This window comes from Hevea brasiliensis, chromosome 11 (genome assembly GCF_030052815.1).
Source record: "Hevea brasiliensis isolate MT/VB/25A 57/8 chromosome 11, ASM3005281v1, whole genome shotgun sequence".
Classification (NCBI taxonomy): Eukaryota; Viridiplantae; Streptophyta; class Magnoliopsida; order Malpighiales; family Euphorbiaceae; genus Hevea; species Hevea brasiliensis.
The window spans coordinates 46,566,181-46,584,030 of NC_079503.1; the positions used below are offsets into that span (position 1 = coordinate 46,566,181).

A 17,850-nucleotide genomic window follows, 5' to 3' on the forward strand; every position below is an offset into this window, starting at 1 on the left:
CATCTCTACCAGCAAGGCAAGATGTAAGAGATTTGAGACGGGTTTGAAGCCCAGCATAAGGATGCAAGTTGTGGGATTCCGACACAGCAACTTTTCAGAGCTCATGTCTCAAGAACTTGAGTTGGAAAGAATAAAATCAGAAACAACCCCAGTGAAAGAAAAATCAGAGAGAGCTGAGAAATCAGAAAAAGATAAAGGGGAAAAGTCAGTAGAGCCGAGTTCTGGTGGGACTTCTGGGAAAAAGAAGAAGTTTAGTGGACCCAGCAGGGGTCGAGGTGGAAGATTTGGTAGGGGCCGATTCTCCGGACAGAGACTCCCTAGGTCCAGTCAAATGAGCGAGGGTTTCACATTCTGCCCGCCCCTGTGAGACTTGTGGCAAGATTCATGGGGGGGAGTGCTACTGGGCCACTGGAGCCTGCTTTAACTGCGGTGGCAAGGGCCATATAGCTAAAGACTGTACTAGTGCTCCGAGATATAGTCCAGCTCCTACTACTGCCGAGGGATCTATTCAGAGTCCTGCTCTCAGAGGTTCACAGTCAGTTGGCAGAGGAAGAGGTAGAGGTAGAGGTAGAGGCACTACTTCAGGCAGTCAGGGCACAGTTGGTTAGTCAGGACAAGGAAGTGCTTCAACCAGAATCTACACAATGAGACAGTGAGAAGAGGCTGAGACTTCTGATGTGGTAGCTGGTACATTCTCTATCTCTGATCAAGAAGTATTTGTATTGTTTGATCCGGGTTCAACCCATTCATATGTTAGTGCTAGCATAGTTAGTTCACTTGCTGTTCCATGTGTGCAAATGGATTTTGAAGTGCTAGTAACTAGTCCGTTAGGACAAGAGGTCCGGGTCAACAGAATTTATAGAGACTGTCCTTTGGTAATCCAAGGACATGTTTTTCCGTCAGACTTGATTGAAATGCCCTTCAAAGAGTATGATATCATCTTAGGCATGGATTGGTTAGCCAGGCATCATGCCATGATTGACTGTAGACTAAAGACAGTCACTTTTGGTCTCCCTTTATACGGTGATGTGGTAATACACGGGGAGAGGCATTTATTGCCATCAAACATCATTTCGGCTGCACTAGCCAGAAGGATGATCAGAAAGGGGTGTGAAGCATACTTGGCACATGTGATAGACACCCAAGTGGGGAGTCCAGCACTAAGGGACATCCCTACTGTATGTGATTTTTCGGATGTATTTCCTGATGAATTGCCAGGATTATCTCCAGAAAGAGAGGTGCAGTTTGAGATTGATGTTATGCCTGGTGTGGATCCAATCTCCATAACGCCATATAGAATGGCACCTGCAGAATTGAAAGAGTTGAAAGTGCAGTTGCAAGAACTGCTTGACAAGGGCTTTATCCGCCCTAGTGTGTCGCCTTGGGGAGCGCCATTATTGTTTGTAAAGAAGAAGGATGGCACTCTCCACTTGTGTATTGATTATCGACAGTTGAATAAGGTGACAATAAAGAATAGATATCCATTGCCCCGTATTAATGATTTGTTTGATCAGTTGAGGGGTGCAGCTGTGTTCTCCAAAATTGACCTGAGATCAGGTTATTATCAGCTGAAAGTACAAGAGCAGAGTATTCCTAAAACTACCTTCAGAACCCACTATGGCCATTATGAATTCCTAGTCATGCCATTTAGGTTAACTAATGCTCCGGCTGCTTTTATGGATCTGATGAACACTATCTTCAGACCATACCTCGACCAGTTTATTGTGGTATTCATAGATGATATATTGGTCTATTCAAGGAATGCAGAAGAGCATGATAGACATATGCGGATTGTACTGCAGACTTTGAGGGAGAAACAGCTATATGCTAAATTGTCGAAGTGTGAATTTTGGCTGAAGGAGATATCCTTTTGGGGCATGTAGTATCAGAAGAGGGCATTAAGGTAGATCCAAGTAAGATTGAAGCTGTCCTTAATTGGAGGCCACCAGAAATGTCACAGAGATTCGCAGTTTTCTGGGTTTAGCTGGATACTACCGTAGATTTGTGAAGGGATTCTCCATGTTGGCATCTCCATTGACCAAGCTGCTTAGAAAAGATGTAAAATTTTAGTGGACGAATAAATGCCAATAGAGTTTTGATGAATTGAAGAGATTTTGACAGAGGCTCCAGTCCTGACTTTACCTACACCGGGTAAAGAATACACCGTTTACAGTGATGCTTCTCAGAATGGGTTAGGCTGTGTATTGATGCAAGATCGAAATGTCATTGCCTATGCATCACGCCAGCTAAAACCGCATGAGAGGAATTATCCAACACATGATTTGGAGCTTGCAGCTATTGTGTTTGCTCTTAAGATCTGGAGACACTATTTGTATGGGGAAAAGTGTTACATCTATATAGATCATAAGAGTTTGAAGTATTTGGGCACCCAGAAAGAGCTGAATTTGAGACAAAGGAGATGGTTAGAGTTGATAAAAGACTACGATTGTCTGATAAACTATCAGCCAGAGAAAGCTAATGTTGTGGCTGATGCCTTAAGTCGCAAGACTATGGCAAGTCTACGAGTTACTCCTTTATCTTTGGTACATGAGTTAAGATCATTGCATGCCAGCTTAGAGATTAATGATGATGGGAAGACAGCAGTTGCATGGCATGTACAGCCAATGTTGATTGATCAGATTAGAATGGCTGCTCAGAATGATCAGAAGTATTAGAAGTTGATGGAAAAAGTCCGACAGGGCAAGAAACCAGAGTTCTTAATCAGAGATGATGGTTTACTATTACACTAGGGCAGAATGTGTGTTCCTAATAATGTTGATTTGAGGCAGATAATTTTGAAGGAAGCACATGAATCTCCTTTTGCCATGCACCCTGGTGGCACAAAAATGTATAGGGGGCTAAAGGAGCATTACTGGTGGATGGGTATGAAACGAGATGTGGCAGAGTTTGTATCCAAATGCCTAACTTATCAGCAAGTGAAGGCAGAGCATCAAGTACCTACTGGGTTGTTACATCCACTACCAGTACCAGAATGGAAATGGGAGAGAATAACGATGGATTTTGTGATGGGACTTCCGAGGACACAGAAGAGTCATGTTGCAGTTTGGGTCATTGTTGTGATCGACTAAATCTGCTCATTTTTACGCGATCGGATGGATTATAGTTTCGAAAGATTGGCCAAGTTATACATCGATGAGATTGTAAGACTGCATGGGGTGCCAGTATCCATCGTGTCAGACAGAGATCCTAGGTTCACTTCTAGATTCTGGGGTAGTCTTCAGAGAGCCCTCGGAACTAGATTGAACTTCAGTACTGCATTCTACCCACAGACAGATGGCCAATCTGAGAGGGTAATTCAGATCTTGGAGGACATGTTACGGGCTTGTGTGATTGAGTTTGAGGGTAGTTGGGATACACACTTGCCTTTGATTGAGTTTGCTTACAACAACAACTACCAATCAAGCATTGGGATGCCTCCATATGAAGCTTTGTATGGCAGGAAATGTAGATCCCCGTTGTGTTGGGATGACGTGGGTGAAAGAAAAATGATTGGACCCGAAATTGTTCAACAGACTGAAGAGAAAATTAGGGTAATCAGAGATTGACTTAAAGCGGCATCAGACCGTCAGAAGTCCTATATTGATTTGAAAAGAAGGGATATTCAGTATGCAGTGGGTGAGAAAGTTTTCCTCAAGGTTTCTCCTTGGAAGAGAATTATGAGATTCGGCAGAAAGGGTAAACTGAGTCCTCGTTTCATTGGGCCATATGAGGTATTGGAAAGAGTGGGTCCTTTGGCATATCGGTTGGCACTACCTCCAGAGTTGGAAAAGATACATAATGTCTTCCATGTGTCCATGTTGAGGAGGTATCGATCAGACCCATCTCATGTACTACAAGTAGAAGAAATTGAAGTGAATCCAGACCTCACATATGAAGAAGAGCCCATATAAATTCTGGCTTATGAGGTGAAGCAGCTACGGAACAAGCAGATACCATTGGTAAAAGTGCTGTGGAACCATCATTCGGGCCAAGAAGCTACTTGGGAATGAGAGGAGGACATGAGGAGACAACACCCACAACTGTTCAGAGATTGATACCAGGTAAAATTTTGAGACGAAATTTATTTTAAGGGGGGGAGAATTGTAACACCCCGTTTGCATAGCCTGGTAGATTTCACTGTTCCGGTGACCGGTGTCGGTCCGGATAGTTAAAGGGATTAGAACCACACTTAAGACAACTAGATGAGCCACAAATACAAATAATTAGTAATGTTCAATTAGTTAAGTATAAATAAGAAAAATAGAACAAAAGAAGTTAAACGAGCCGAGAGTCACAGCGATGGGTGACCTTCTCGGGAATGACTGCGAAGTCGTTTTAAACTCAAATTTCAAACCGTAAAAAGTGACGCTGCGGTCCTTAGGACCCTTATAAACACAGTGAAAAAGAGAAAATCATGAAAAAGAACTGTTAAGCCAGTCAAATAATTAGGTCAGCGAGCTGGAAGAAATATGGAATTACTTGCAAACCGGGATGAACCGGCGAGGGGCAATTTGGTCAATTGACCCCGAGAGCTGACTCCTGACCTAACTGTCAAATAAAATCGGAGAAAAAAAATTTCAGAGTCGAGAATTAAATTAAAGAACTAATAGAAAAATAGAAAAATAGAAAAAAAAGAGGAAAATGAAAAAGTAAAAAGGTGATGACATCATGTATGACCTCATGCATGATGTCATAAAAGAATTAATTAAATGAATTATTAAATTTTGATTTAGTGGTCTTCCATAAGCAAAATAAAAAGAAAAGAAATTGGTTTTTTTTTTTTCTTCTTCATTTCCGTCAACCCTCATCTTCTCTCTCATCTCTCGCATTTTCTTAACCTCCACCATTGAAGCTCACTAAAAAGCTTCTTAAACCTAATATTTGAGCCATAAAATTTATAAGTTTCTTAATTAAAAATTGTAGTTGAATCTTGTTAAGAAGATTGGGAAGAGAAAAATTTAAAAAAGCTTGAAGAATCAAGAAGTTGGAAAGCTCCATTTGAGGTAAGCTCTCTTCCTTAATTTTGATTGAATTATAAGTATAGAAGTAAGATGAAAGTGGTTAGAAATACATGAAAACATGCAAAATCATACCTATCTAAAACCCTAGGAATTTTGGCCAGCAGCAAACTAATGTTGAAATGGATAATTTTGATACAAATAATGAAGTGGTTAAGTGTAAGTGAGGGTATGAGTATTAAAAATGCATTTAGAATTCAACAAGTGAGTAAGATATGAAAGTTAGGGTTTGGACCTAGGGTTTGGGAGGCAAAATTGTGAGAAATTGGTAAATGATACATTTGACCTAATGTGAAGTGAAAAATGGTCAATAATGACCAAAAGAGATGTGTGGGAATTGTTGGAATGAAAACCAAATTCGTAGGTCAAATGGTCATGCTGCTGGCAGCATGACCAAACCTACTTTGAAGGACCAAAACGGGAATTTTACAAGCCCAATTGATATGCCACCAATTGGAGATGAAAATAGACATAAAATAGCACAATTTTCATTAAGGAACCATGGCCAAAAACTGACTAAAACTTGGTGAAACAATTGACCAAAGTGAAATGAGAGCAGGCTGCCACTGCACCAAACTGACCAAATGAACAGTAACTGTTCATTTGGTCATAATTCGAGCTAGACAGGTCAAATTGACCTGAAATTTTACCAGCAATTAGATAAGATATAGACCTAAAACTTTCATGAAGAACACCATCCCAAATTATGCCATTAACCTAGTCAAATTATTGAGCAAAGTGGAGTTACTGTACCTGAGATTCTGCAGAATTGCCATTGAGCAGTAAAGTTCCAATGGCTATAACTCTCTCTAGAAAACTCCGATTTAGGCGATTCTTAAACCGATGGAAACCTAAGACATAGTAGAACATTTCATATGAAGAAAGTTAGACCAAATTATGAACTTAACTTGATCAAATTACTGAACAAATTTGGACAAAAAATCTGCCAGAACCAAAATCTCAGCATGAACAGTACATGTGAACAGTAATTATATTTTGGCTATAACTTGAACTACAAAACTCCGATTGGGGTGATCCAAAAATGAGAATACACTTAAGACAATAAGGAACATTTTCTATGAAGGAAGTTTTTCCAAATTCCAACAGTAGATTGACCAATGGAACAGTGCAACTTCGAAGCACCAAAACCGAAAATTGGCAATTTTGCCAAAATGACATAAGCTTTGAGAAAATGACCAAAACCAACAAGTTTAATGACCAAAATGTGGTATGTGGATGAAGTTGGAGTTCCCATACCTATTAAGCCTTAGAAAGTCAACTATTTGACTTGAATAGTGTAGTGAATAGTAACCCGAAACACAAAAATTTCGAGAACGTTGAATTTAACACGTTAGAGCTAGGTAAATGTGAAGCTAAATTTATTTTAGATTTGTGTTAAGTTCTACTACTGAAACATTGTAAAATTGTGTGTTTCAGTTGAAAAGAATATCGGAAAGGAACCCGAGGAACCGAGTCAAGGCTAAGGGACGACTCGCTTGAGGTTTGTGCACAACATCACTATGCTTTAAAATGTGTTGATAAAGTGAAAGAAATATGTATTTTACATTTGCTTTGAATTATTGAGAATTTATTTGCGACATTAGTTATGATGTTTTGACTTAAATTGTTGGAAGTTATTGTGTATATTTGAAATGACAATGTTTAACAAATTGTTAAGATAAGTTTTGAAACCACAGTATCATGACCATATATTTGAACACCTCACTAACACGATTAGTGGGGGTAATTAGTTTCGAATTTTGATTCCTTCTCTGGAGAAGTGTTGAGGTGTGCCAGTAGAAGAGGATGTGAATGGATATCCATATATTTGAGCTAGCTAGCCTTGTGATGTGATTTCTTTTTAGCCTCTGGCTATTGAGATTCTATTTGTTTCGAATGGCATGATCTAACAGTGGGATTTATGAAACGTGTTTTGATACTTCAAAATGAACTTGGTTTGCATTAAAACCTCATAATTCATGTTTTGTGTTTAATGTTCATGTTTAGTCAAATTTTTGGAATAAACATGATTTATATTTTGCATAAAAATTATTTTAGTATGTTGTGTACCACTGAGTCCTAGTACTCAGCGATAGCTTCTATTGCTGTCGCAGATACAGAGACTAGAGGAGCAGCGGACTGAGCTGCTGAGGTGTGAGGAGCTATCAGCTTAAAGTCTTCGGGTATAATTTATACCCTAACTGTAAATATTTCTTTTGATGTATATATTGCACATAAATGTATGGATATGTAAATGGGTTTTGAGCAGCTTGTACAAAAATTTATATGAAATTTGTAATAAAGTTTAGTTTTATTTCTTTTGATGTAAAGTTTGTAAGAATGTATATAAATTATTTTGTCTCTAATGAAATATGAGTACAACTATTTTATTTAATTTGAATGAAATGGATTGCTAATATTTTGATGATCGTTGGATTGTGGATTTGAAATTTGAAAGTTGATAAATGTGTTGAGAAATTGATTGGGATTGAGTATGAAATTGAAGTAGTGGTTGAGAAAAATTTTTAGAAGTGCTTTTTACAGGTATTTGAAGAATGGTTTTCTCAAAATACAGAGGAAACTCTGTCAAAATTTTTATAGAATTTGCGGAAAACTAAAATGGACCAAAAATATTAACTAGTTTTAATTTTAAATAAATGTTTTAAGTACTTACTAGAAAATGCTCACCACTTGTCAAAAATAAGAAAATTGCTTTAAAATCCCTTGTAGGGTACCTAATGAGTTATCGGTAGGTGAAGTTTGGTAGTTCATTAGGTATTCTACGGGATCATGTTATGCCTTACAGAGGGGTAAGGTGTGACATTTCTCATCGATTCTCTGGACTTTCTTCTGACAGAGAGTTACACGGGTCTGGGGCTTGGTTTACCCGCCGTTTGTATTTTGTATCAGCAGTAACTCTTTGTCTTTTTACCTCTCCAACCTTTCCTTTGCACTCCCATCCTTTGGGGCTTCACCCAAACACCTAAAATAATGCAGATAACATGGAATTAAGGGCTTGGCAACCGAATTTATGAAAAATAATGAAATCAACTACTGTGCATGAAAATACTTGCCTAAATGCTATGATTTAGAATACAAATGTGCTAAAAAACATCTATACAATTCAAGTGTATCAAATACCCCCAAACTCAAACTTTTGCTTGTCCTCAAGCAAAACAAACTCTGTTTTAAAGCACATTTCAGGGGATACTTAGGAATACAACCATCATTTTAATAAGCATAGAATTGAACTCCTCCAACCTTCATACCAACTCCCCTCTTTCAAGGCATAAGGGTTCTAACAGCTGCTTGTTTGGAACTTCACCTCATTTCATGGTGTTTTGACTAATTATTCCTCTATACAAGACCATTAATAGGCCACAAGCAACCTGTTTTATCGGGATAGAATTAAGAAACACTAACTCTCCCAAATTTGCCTCTTTCGTAAGTAATTGAAATGAAGTATTTCGAGTCTAACTCGATAGGCATATCTCAATTTTCTATCTCCACTAATGTAGCATGTGCTTTTTTAAAAGATCAAAAGGTCTTTAAAAGGATTATAATGGGGCTAGAGGGATAAACTTGGTTGCCAATGAAAGGTTTTTAGGGAATGCAAATATGAGGATAGCATGTATGCATAAAATCCAAGTATACTGAGTTCATTTCTACATATTTTGTGTGGAGAGGAAAGGCTTTTGGCTTTTTATATTATCAAGCATGCTTCCATGACACTTATCTTGGGACTTCTTTTCTTTTTTCTTTTTGTTCTCTCCCCCAAACTTATTGCTTTTGTTGGGTTGGAAAGGTAAATTTTTCTTTGGCTTCAATTGTACACTCGCATTCTTTCTTGAGTTCCACATCCTCTCTTCATTTTCTTTATGCATTTTGCTTCCACAAAAGGGTATGGTAGTTGTTTAGGTTAGGGGCTAGGTGAATAACATGGGTAAGCAATAAATTTTAAGGGATGAACATAGGCTTCAAGTGGACTACAAGGGATATACATTTTAATTTAGGGGTGGCTAAGGCTTAGTAAGGCTGTATCGAAGAATTCCTTAATCATCTCTTCATCAAACATATGCTAGGATTTCGCCTCGATAGGTCCGAGAGATATGTTCTAGAGTTAGTGAGGCATTTTTTTTTTTTTTTGAGTTTGCTTGTGTTTCAAAAATTTTTCACCTAATTTTACAAGTTCAATGTGATAAATTAATAGTTATGAAGAGGTTTAGATAGTCTAGTTCCATAAAAGAGATTAGCTTCTTCGCAAACATGTTAGAATCCCTTTTTGCCCATCTAGATACGTTCATTCCTCTATCCCGTGGAGTCCAATTATTAGCTTATAAAAAATTTGGTTATAGTGCTAAGTTTCATAATTTACAATCCAAAAATTTTCAAAAATTCTCGAAAATTTTGATACACAAGAATAATGTAGCTGAATTTAAACAATGCAATGATGTGCATGTAATGATATGCAAGTGCGAATGTATCCCCCCCAAAACTCAAACCAGACATTTTCCTCAATGTCAATATAATGTGCAAGATCAGATCAAGCATACAAAAATTTTAAGGAAGCATAATATTTATTAAGCATGGAAAATTTTTTGAACATAAAGCAAATAAAAGAGACCTATGGTTACAAGTTAGGACTAGGGCATGTAAGATATTACAATAAAGATCCTATCCTATAGCCCTATCTCTAAAAGGCCTCTGATGATGATGATGGTGATGCTGGTGATCCTTGCTCCTTTTCCTCCTCATCATCCTCATCTTGTTTGTCCATTAGAATGTCCAGCTTGTTGTGTGCTTCCTGGAGGCTGTCCTCGATAGCTCGCATTGTATTGCATATTGTGGTCTCCATGTGCTGAAGGTATGCAAGGACCGGGTCTATTGGTGGTGGTGTGTATGGAGGCACTCGGACAGGGGACTCTTCGAACATTCGCCCTTGCCTTTCTTCTTGAGGCTGTGAAGTCTCACTGGGTCCCTCCCTTGCCTCGTCTCTCTAAGGGATGGTGTTTCCTTCGATATCCACCAAATAGCATTTATTGCCCACCTTCTTACATATCCCCATGGATATGCAGATAGTTTGATCAATTCTCGATGTTCCAGTAACAAAGCGCAGTCTGTGATGTCTTGGAACAAAGTCGAAGTGGAGGACAATGGTGGTGATAAGGCCTCCAAGCACTATGTGCCGGTAGGCTGTTGGCAAAGGCGTCGGAGATGGTTGCATAAGAAAAAGCCAGTGCTGCACTGCTGCTCGGTGACCATGCACCATAGGAAAAATAGCTCACTGGCGCCAAGGCTGTCGCCACGGCCCATGATGGTGTGGGTGGCGAACCGATGCATGTATCATAATGCTAGACTAGTGATGCCCATTGATTTAGATTTGCTGGAGTTGTAGGGCTCTGTGTTTGGTGTAATGGAATCCCAAAAATTGATGTTTGTTGTACAGCATGCGATTCCTTGGGATTTCTTAGTGGCTGGTATTGTCAAAGTCGAAGATGGCGTTGAACTCATCCATATTCATTACCCGGTCTACACCAAGTAGGCGAAACTCAATTGTGCCCCTGTCTTCCCTATCGGTGGGCCATAAGTTGGCCTTAAAGCTACCCAAAAATTCCAGTGTTGTGTCTTTGTAAGCCAGAAATTGGAGTTGGGCAAACCTTGTCCACTTAATGCTGTCAAGTAGCCCATCGATTTCTTCTTGCAACCCGATTTGCTCTAAAAGCGAAAAATCTATGTATTTGGTGGAAGATATTTTTCGGGCATGAAGTCGGGTGCACATTGCTTTGTGGGCATCATTTTGAAATCCCCAAGGAATAGAGATTTCGGGTTGTGTAGCAGGTTGTGGCTGTGGTTGTAGTGGGGGAGGGGCTTGTTGAGATGGTTAGGGAGTGGCTACCCTCATTCTTGGGCATTGGGTTGGAGGCTGGGGTGGAGGAGGTGAGGATTCTCCTCTTTGTCTTGAAGAAGAGCCAATCCTCTTTACAGATCTCTTCGTAGGAGCCATGGGTGTGTTTTTGGGAAGGAGAAGAGTGTGATTGTGGTGAAGGGAGATGAGATTTGAGAGGTTTTTATAGGCTAGGAAGGGAGTAGATGAAGGGTTTTGTATTTGTGAAGGGTTTTAATGCTAGGGGTGTATTTAAAGAGCCATTAGGACTCTTCGTTTCACGCGTTTCGCGCCCTATAAGTCGCTTCTGCGATGAAATACACGGGTCATATATCACTACACGGGTCCCGACATGTAGGGTCATGTAAATTTCTACCTTAAATTTTCGAAATCTGTCGTAGTACACGGCTCATGCGAATCAGCTATGGGACCCGTGTAACTTTCTATCTCTCAGGTTACTTTGTTAGATACATTACACGGTCTGTGTAATTTGGCATATAGACCCGTGTAAATTTTTGTCTCCCGAAGGGTCGAGATTGCATGAAATTTATGGACTTCCAGAAAGTTACACGGGGCGTGTACTTCCAATACACGACCCGCATACTTTTGATTTTTCAAATCTTTGGTAGATGAAAAATTTTATTATCATAGCACATGAAATGGATGCAAAGATTAACAATAGAGTTACTTCCCCAGTTTTGTTCAATTTTCCCTTTTGTGGTTTTGACTTGGTGATTCCCTTCCTCTCTTGATCTCTATTCCCTTTTTTCAAAAATCCTACAAAATGAAATGCTAATGAGTACGAAACAAAAATTCAATATTGAAGAAAAAGAAAAGAAGAAAAGTTCAAAAAAATTTTGAGTTGCTTCCCAAAAAGCGCTTGTTTATAGTCTTTAGTTGGACTTTGCTTGTTTATGGTCTGTTAGTAGGAGGATTGAGAGTGCAATTTACTCCCGTTTCTATGGGTTCTCCCTAAAAGTAAGGCTTCAGCCTCTGCCCATTGACCTTGAATGCACCTGAGGTTTCGCTCCATACCTCTACTGCTCCATGTGGGAAGACTTGGGTAACCTTGAAAGGTCCGGACCATCTTGATTTCAGCTTCCCTGGAAAGAGTTTCAATCTAATAAGAGGACAAGATCTTCTTCTTTTATCTCTTTCCTTGCTATGCTCCTATCATGCCATCTTTTGGTTTTATCCTTAAAGATTTTGGCATTTTCATATGCATTTTGTCAGATTTCTTCCAACTCATTCAGTTGTGAGAGCTTTTTTTCACTAGCAGCTTTGAGGTCAAAGTTTAGTACCTGAATTGCCAAGTAGGCTTTATGCTCAAGTTCAACAGGGAGATGACATGATTTTCCATAAACCAGTCGGAAGGGTGTTGTGCCAATTGGGGCTTTATATGCAATGCGGTATGCCTATAGTGCATCGTCTAGGTTCATGCACTAGTCCTTCCTGGATCTATTTACAGTTTTCTCTAGAATCTGCTTCAGTTCCCTGTTTGATATTTCTACTTGACCGCTGGTTTGAGGATGATAAGGTGTGGCCACTTTGTGAGTCACTCTATACTTTTTCAGTAGTGTTTCGAATTGTTGGTTGTAGAAGTGGCTTCCTCCATCACTGATTATCACTCGTGGTGTGCCAAATCTTTTGAAGATGTTCTTCTTAAGGAACTTGGTGACCACTCTAGCATCGTTTGTTAGTGTTGCAATAGCTTCTACCCATTTTGACACATAATCAACTCTAACCAGAATATACTTGTTTCCACGGGAAGAGGGGAATGGGTCCATGAAGTTTATTCCCCATACATCAAACAATTCTATCTCAAGTATATCATGCAGTAGCATTTCATTCCTTCTTGAACTGTTACCTGTTCTTTGGCATTGATCACAAGCTAGCACAAAGGATCTTACATCCTTAAATAAATGTGGCCAGTAAAATCCTGCTTGCAAAATCTTGGCTGCGGTCTTTGAAGTGTTGAAATGTCCTCCATATAGTGATGAATGGCAATGATAAATGATACTTTCCATATCTTCCTCTGGTATGCACCTTCTTATCAGCCCATTATTACATCTCTTGTACAGTAGTGGTTCCTCCCATAAGTAATATCTTACATCATGTAGGAATTTCTTCCTTTGCTGATAAGTCATTTTTGGAGGTAGTACCCTGCATACAAGAAAATTAACAAAGTCAGCGTACCATGGAGCTTTGGATAATGCAAGTAATTGCTCATCAGGAAATGAATCGTCAATTGGCAAATCTTCAAAATCTTCCATGTATTCCAATTTTAGTCTGGAAAGATGGTCAGCTACTATATTTTCAGATCCCTTTTTGTACTTTATTTCAAGGTCAAATTCTTACAGGAGTAGAATCCATCGAATCAGTCTTGGTTTTGCTTTTTTTTTTTTGTTCATAAGGTACTAGATTGTTGCATGATCTGTGAATACAATGACTTTTGATCGGATGAGGTAAGATCTGAATTTTTCCATTGCAAATACTACTGCTAGGAATTCCTTCTCTGTGGTAGCATAATTGATTTGCGCATCATCTAATGTCTTGCTAGCATAATCAATAGCATGGAGCTTTTTATCCTTTCTTTGCTCGAGCACTGCTCCAACTACAAAGTCACTCGCGTCGCACATCACCTCGAATGGTAGCTCCCAATTTGGTGGCTGCATTATTGGTGCTGATATCAAGGCCTCTTTGATTCTGTTAAAGGAAACAAGGCAATTTTCATCAAAATCAAAGGGAACATCTTGACTTAACAAGTTAGTAAGTGGCTTAGTTATTTTGGAAAAGTCTTTGATGAATCTTCTGTAGAATCCTGCATGTCCCAAAAAGCTTCGCACTCCCTTAACTGATGTTGGGGGTTGCATATTTTCAATGATCTCAATTTTTACCTTATCAACTTCAATTCCTCTTTCTGATATCAAATGTCCCAGAACTATGCCTTCCCTTACCATGAAATGGCATTTTTCCCAATTTAGGACCAGGTTTGATTCTTCACATCTTTGCAACACCTTAGATAAATTAGCTAGGCACTCATCAAAAGTAGTTCCATAGACTGAAAAATCATTCATAAAAACTTCCATGATATCTTCAATATAATCAGAAAAGATAGCCATCATACATCTTTGAAAGGTAGCAGGGGCATTACAAAGACCAAAAGGCATTCTCCTATATGCAAATGTTCCATAGGGACAAGTGAATGTTGTCTTTTCTTGGTCTTTTGGGTGAATAAGAATTGAAAGAATCCCGAATACCCATCTAGGTAACAGAAATAAGAGTGTTTCGCTAATCTTTCTAACATTTGGTCAATGAAGGGGAGAGGGAAATGGTCTTTTCTGGTGACACTGTTTAATTTTCTACAATGTATGCACATTCGCCAACCAGTGACTATCTAGTAGGGATTAGCTCATTGCTTGCATTTTGGATAACAGTTGTTCCACCTTTCTTAGGAACTACATGTACTGGACTAATCCATTTACTATCAGAGATTGGGTATATGATACCTGCATCTAGAAGTTTTAAAATTTCTTTCTTGACTACCTCTTTCATGTTTGGGTTAAGTCTTCTTTAGTGTTCGATTATGGGTTTACTATTTTCTTCAATGGGTATCCTATGCATGCAAATTGAAGGGTTGATTCCCTTCAGGTCTTCTATTTTATACCCTAATGCTTTGCTATGGATCCTAAGTTCTCTTAACAATTTTTCCTCTTTTAACTTAGATAGGCTAGCATTGATTATAACAGGATATTTAGAATTTGAGTCCAAAAATGCGTACCTTAGTGAAGATGGGAGAGGTTTAAGCTCTACCTGTTTGGCGTTTTCCTGGAGCTTACCTTCGGTTTGTTCCTCCTTCAAATCCTCCATCTCAGAAGCCTTAGCTAAGGGTAGGGGTGGAGGAACTGCTAACTATTATACACATGCTGCTATTTTTATATTTTCATCATCCACTGTGTGGCTGCGCACAATACATGCTTTAAGAGAATCTTTAGGATGTGTCTTATGAAATTCCTCTTTAACTTGTTCATCAATTATGTCAACCTTGAAGCATTTATCAAGTTTAAATTTGTGTTTCATTATGTCGAACAAGTTGAACTCCACTTCTTCTTCTCCTACCTTGAGGGTTAATCGTCCATCTTTTACGTCTATGATGGCTCCGGCGGTTGCCAAGAATGGTCTTCCCAAGATGATAGGAATTTGGACGTCTTCTTCCATCTTAAGGACAACGAAGTCCACTGGAATGAAGAATTTGCCCACTTCGATAGGGATGTTCTCAAGTATTCCTATAGGATATTTAATGGATCAATCATCCAATTGCAATGAGATTGTTGTGGGTTTCAGTTCCCCAATCTCTAGCTTTTTGCATATTGATAGAGGCATTAGACTGACGCTTGCCCCAAGATTGCATAGGGCCTTGTCTATTTTCTTGTTACCAATGATACAGGGTATGGAGAAGCTTCCTGGATCCTTCAACTTTGGAGGTAGTTTGTTTTGCAGAATGGCATTGCATTCCTCTGTTAGAGCTATTGTTCCATAGTCTTCTAGCTTCCTTTTCTTTGACAGAATTTCCTTAAGGAATTTGGCATAAGATGGCATCTGAGAAAGTGCTTCAGTGAAGGGGATGTTAATGTAAAGTTTCTGTAAAACTTTCAAAAACTTCCTAAACTGCTTGTCCAGTTTGGCTTTTTGAAATCTCTAAGGAAAACGTAGGGGAGGCTAGTATGGTTCTGGTAATTTCTTTATCTTCCTTGCTTCCTCTTCCTGATCTTTCTTAGTTTCTTCCTCCTTTTTCTCTGTTTGGTCTTTAGATTTTTCTATGGTTTCTGCTGTTGATTCTACCTCTGGTTGTACTAGAGTTCTCCCACTTCTTAGTGCAATTGCCTTGCAATGCTCCCTTGGGTTCATTTCTGGTTGACTAGGTTGCCAGCAGCCTTACTTGAAGAACTTGCTTGCTGAGCGATTTGATTCTTTAGCATCTTGTTATGGGTAGCAAGTTGGTCCATTCTAGAAGTAAACTGTTTAATCAATTCAGTTTGTTGTTGTAGAGCTACTAGGAATCCTTCCATCATGGTTTCCATGGTCATTTTCGGTTCAGGTTATTGAGGTTGGAGAGGTAGTGGTGGCTATGCAAAGTTCTGACCTCTGTTCTGAAATCCATGGGGTACTAGAGGTTTGTACCCTTGTTGCTTGTTTATTGGCTGGTTCTGCTAATTGGACCATGAGAAATTTGGGTGGTTTCTCCATTCTTTTGAGTTTCTTTGTGAGCTGATCAAACTGGGCATTTATCATGCTTAAGGCATCTACTTCCAGGACCCCTGCAGTTCTTCTTGCATTCCCTCTTTCATTTGACCACTCATAATTATGGTATGCAACCCTTTCTAGAAGTTCAAGTGCTTGTGGCACTGTTTTCTCCATTAGATCACCCTCTGCAGCTGAATCAACTGTGCTCCTTGTAGAGGGTAGTAATCCATTATAGAAATTTTGCACCAATAGCCAATCTTCTATGCCATGGTGTGGACATTCCCTCTGCAGGTCTTTATATCTTTCCCATGCGTTATAGAGTGACTCTCCTTCCTTTTGTCTGAAGGTGTTGAGCTCAAACCTCAGCTTTGCAGTCTTTGCAAATGGGAAATACCTTGCTAGAAAAACTTGAGAGAGGTTTTCCCAGGTAGTCAATGTTCCAGCCGGTTGAGAAAGTAACCACTTCCTTGCTCTGTCCCGAAGGGAGAATGGGAATGCTCTAAGTCTTATTGCTTGATCAGACACTCCATTCATCTTGAATGTATCACATAGGGCAAGAAAGCACTGGAGGTGATAGTGTGGGTCTTCTGTTGGTAAACCTGCAATTGGTTTTGTTGAATCATTTTGAGCCATGCTGGTTTTAATTCAAAGTTGTAGGCTTTCACTGTGGGTCTAGTGACACTGGGCTCAAATCCTTGGACAGATGGAGCTCCGTAATCTCTTAAGAGCCTTGGTCTGTCATTATTATCGGCCATGGTTGGGATTTCAGGATCTCCTTGACCATGCTCTTAATGTTTCCTTTCCCTCTTGATGGCTTTCAGAGTTTTATCTATTTCTGGATCATAGTCCAAAATTTCTTCTGGCTTTGTTCTTGTCATATACCAGATCGGGCACCTGAGAGAAAAGAAAAGAAATACAACCAGTAAAATAAAATTAAATAATAAATATAATTACCTAAATCAGCTAAATCGCCTATCGCTTAATATTACTAAAACTAAAAATCCCCAGCAACAGCGCCAAAAACTTGTTTCGATATTTTGCAATCACCGCAAGTGCACGTATCGCTAATAAGTAATAAAGTGATAAGTAGAGTATTGTTCCCATGAGGAATTTTGTTTAGCAAGTACCAATGTACACAAAAATCTTGACTGTCTAGGCTATCGAATACTTAGAGAATGAAGTTTGTTAACTTTAAACACTAAAATGGTAAACTTAAAATGAAATGATTTTTTTTTTGAAGCAATTTTGGAATTAAGATTTCACACTTGAATATTACTAGGGATGTTATCTCGTTTATTTACTAAATTGAAGATCGTTTTCCTTGATGGAAATCAGTCCTAAGTTCTCCTAAATCCTCTTTCAAGGCATCTAGGGTGTATTCTAATTAACTCAAACCCTACTTTCGTGGTGATCAAATTAATTAAAATCCTTTAAGACCTTTAGACAATATGACAAGTTAATGAAGTATGGGGCAACAGAGTTCAAGGGTACAGTGGACCCATTGGAAGCTGAGCAATGGTTAGAACGGATGGAGAGGGTCTTCAAGAAATTACACTGCACAGATGAGTTGAAGTTTGAATATTCAATGTCCCTGCTGCATGGAGATGCATATGAGTGGTGGAAGACCATTCCCCGCAGTTTGGCTGGACCGCCAGTGCTGACATGGGATGACTTTCTAAGGGAGTTTAGACAGAAAAATGTTCC

At 39.1% G+C, this 17,850-nt stretch overlaps 1 non-coding gene across 1 annotated transcript; it reads left to right on the forward strand.

Annotated features, from left to right (window-relative positions):
• Window positions 1–16,408: 16,408 nt before the first annotated feature.
• On the forward strand, window positions 16,409–16,515 carry LOC131170990 (small nucleolar RNA R71). The gene has a single exon (XR_009141750.1). It is a non-coding gene; the product is annotated as a small nucleolar RNA R71 (small nucleolar RNA).
• The last annotated feature ends 1,335 nt before the right edge of the window (window positions 16,516–17,850 follow it).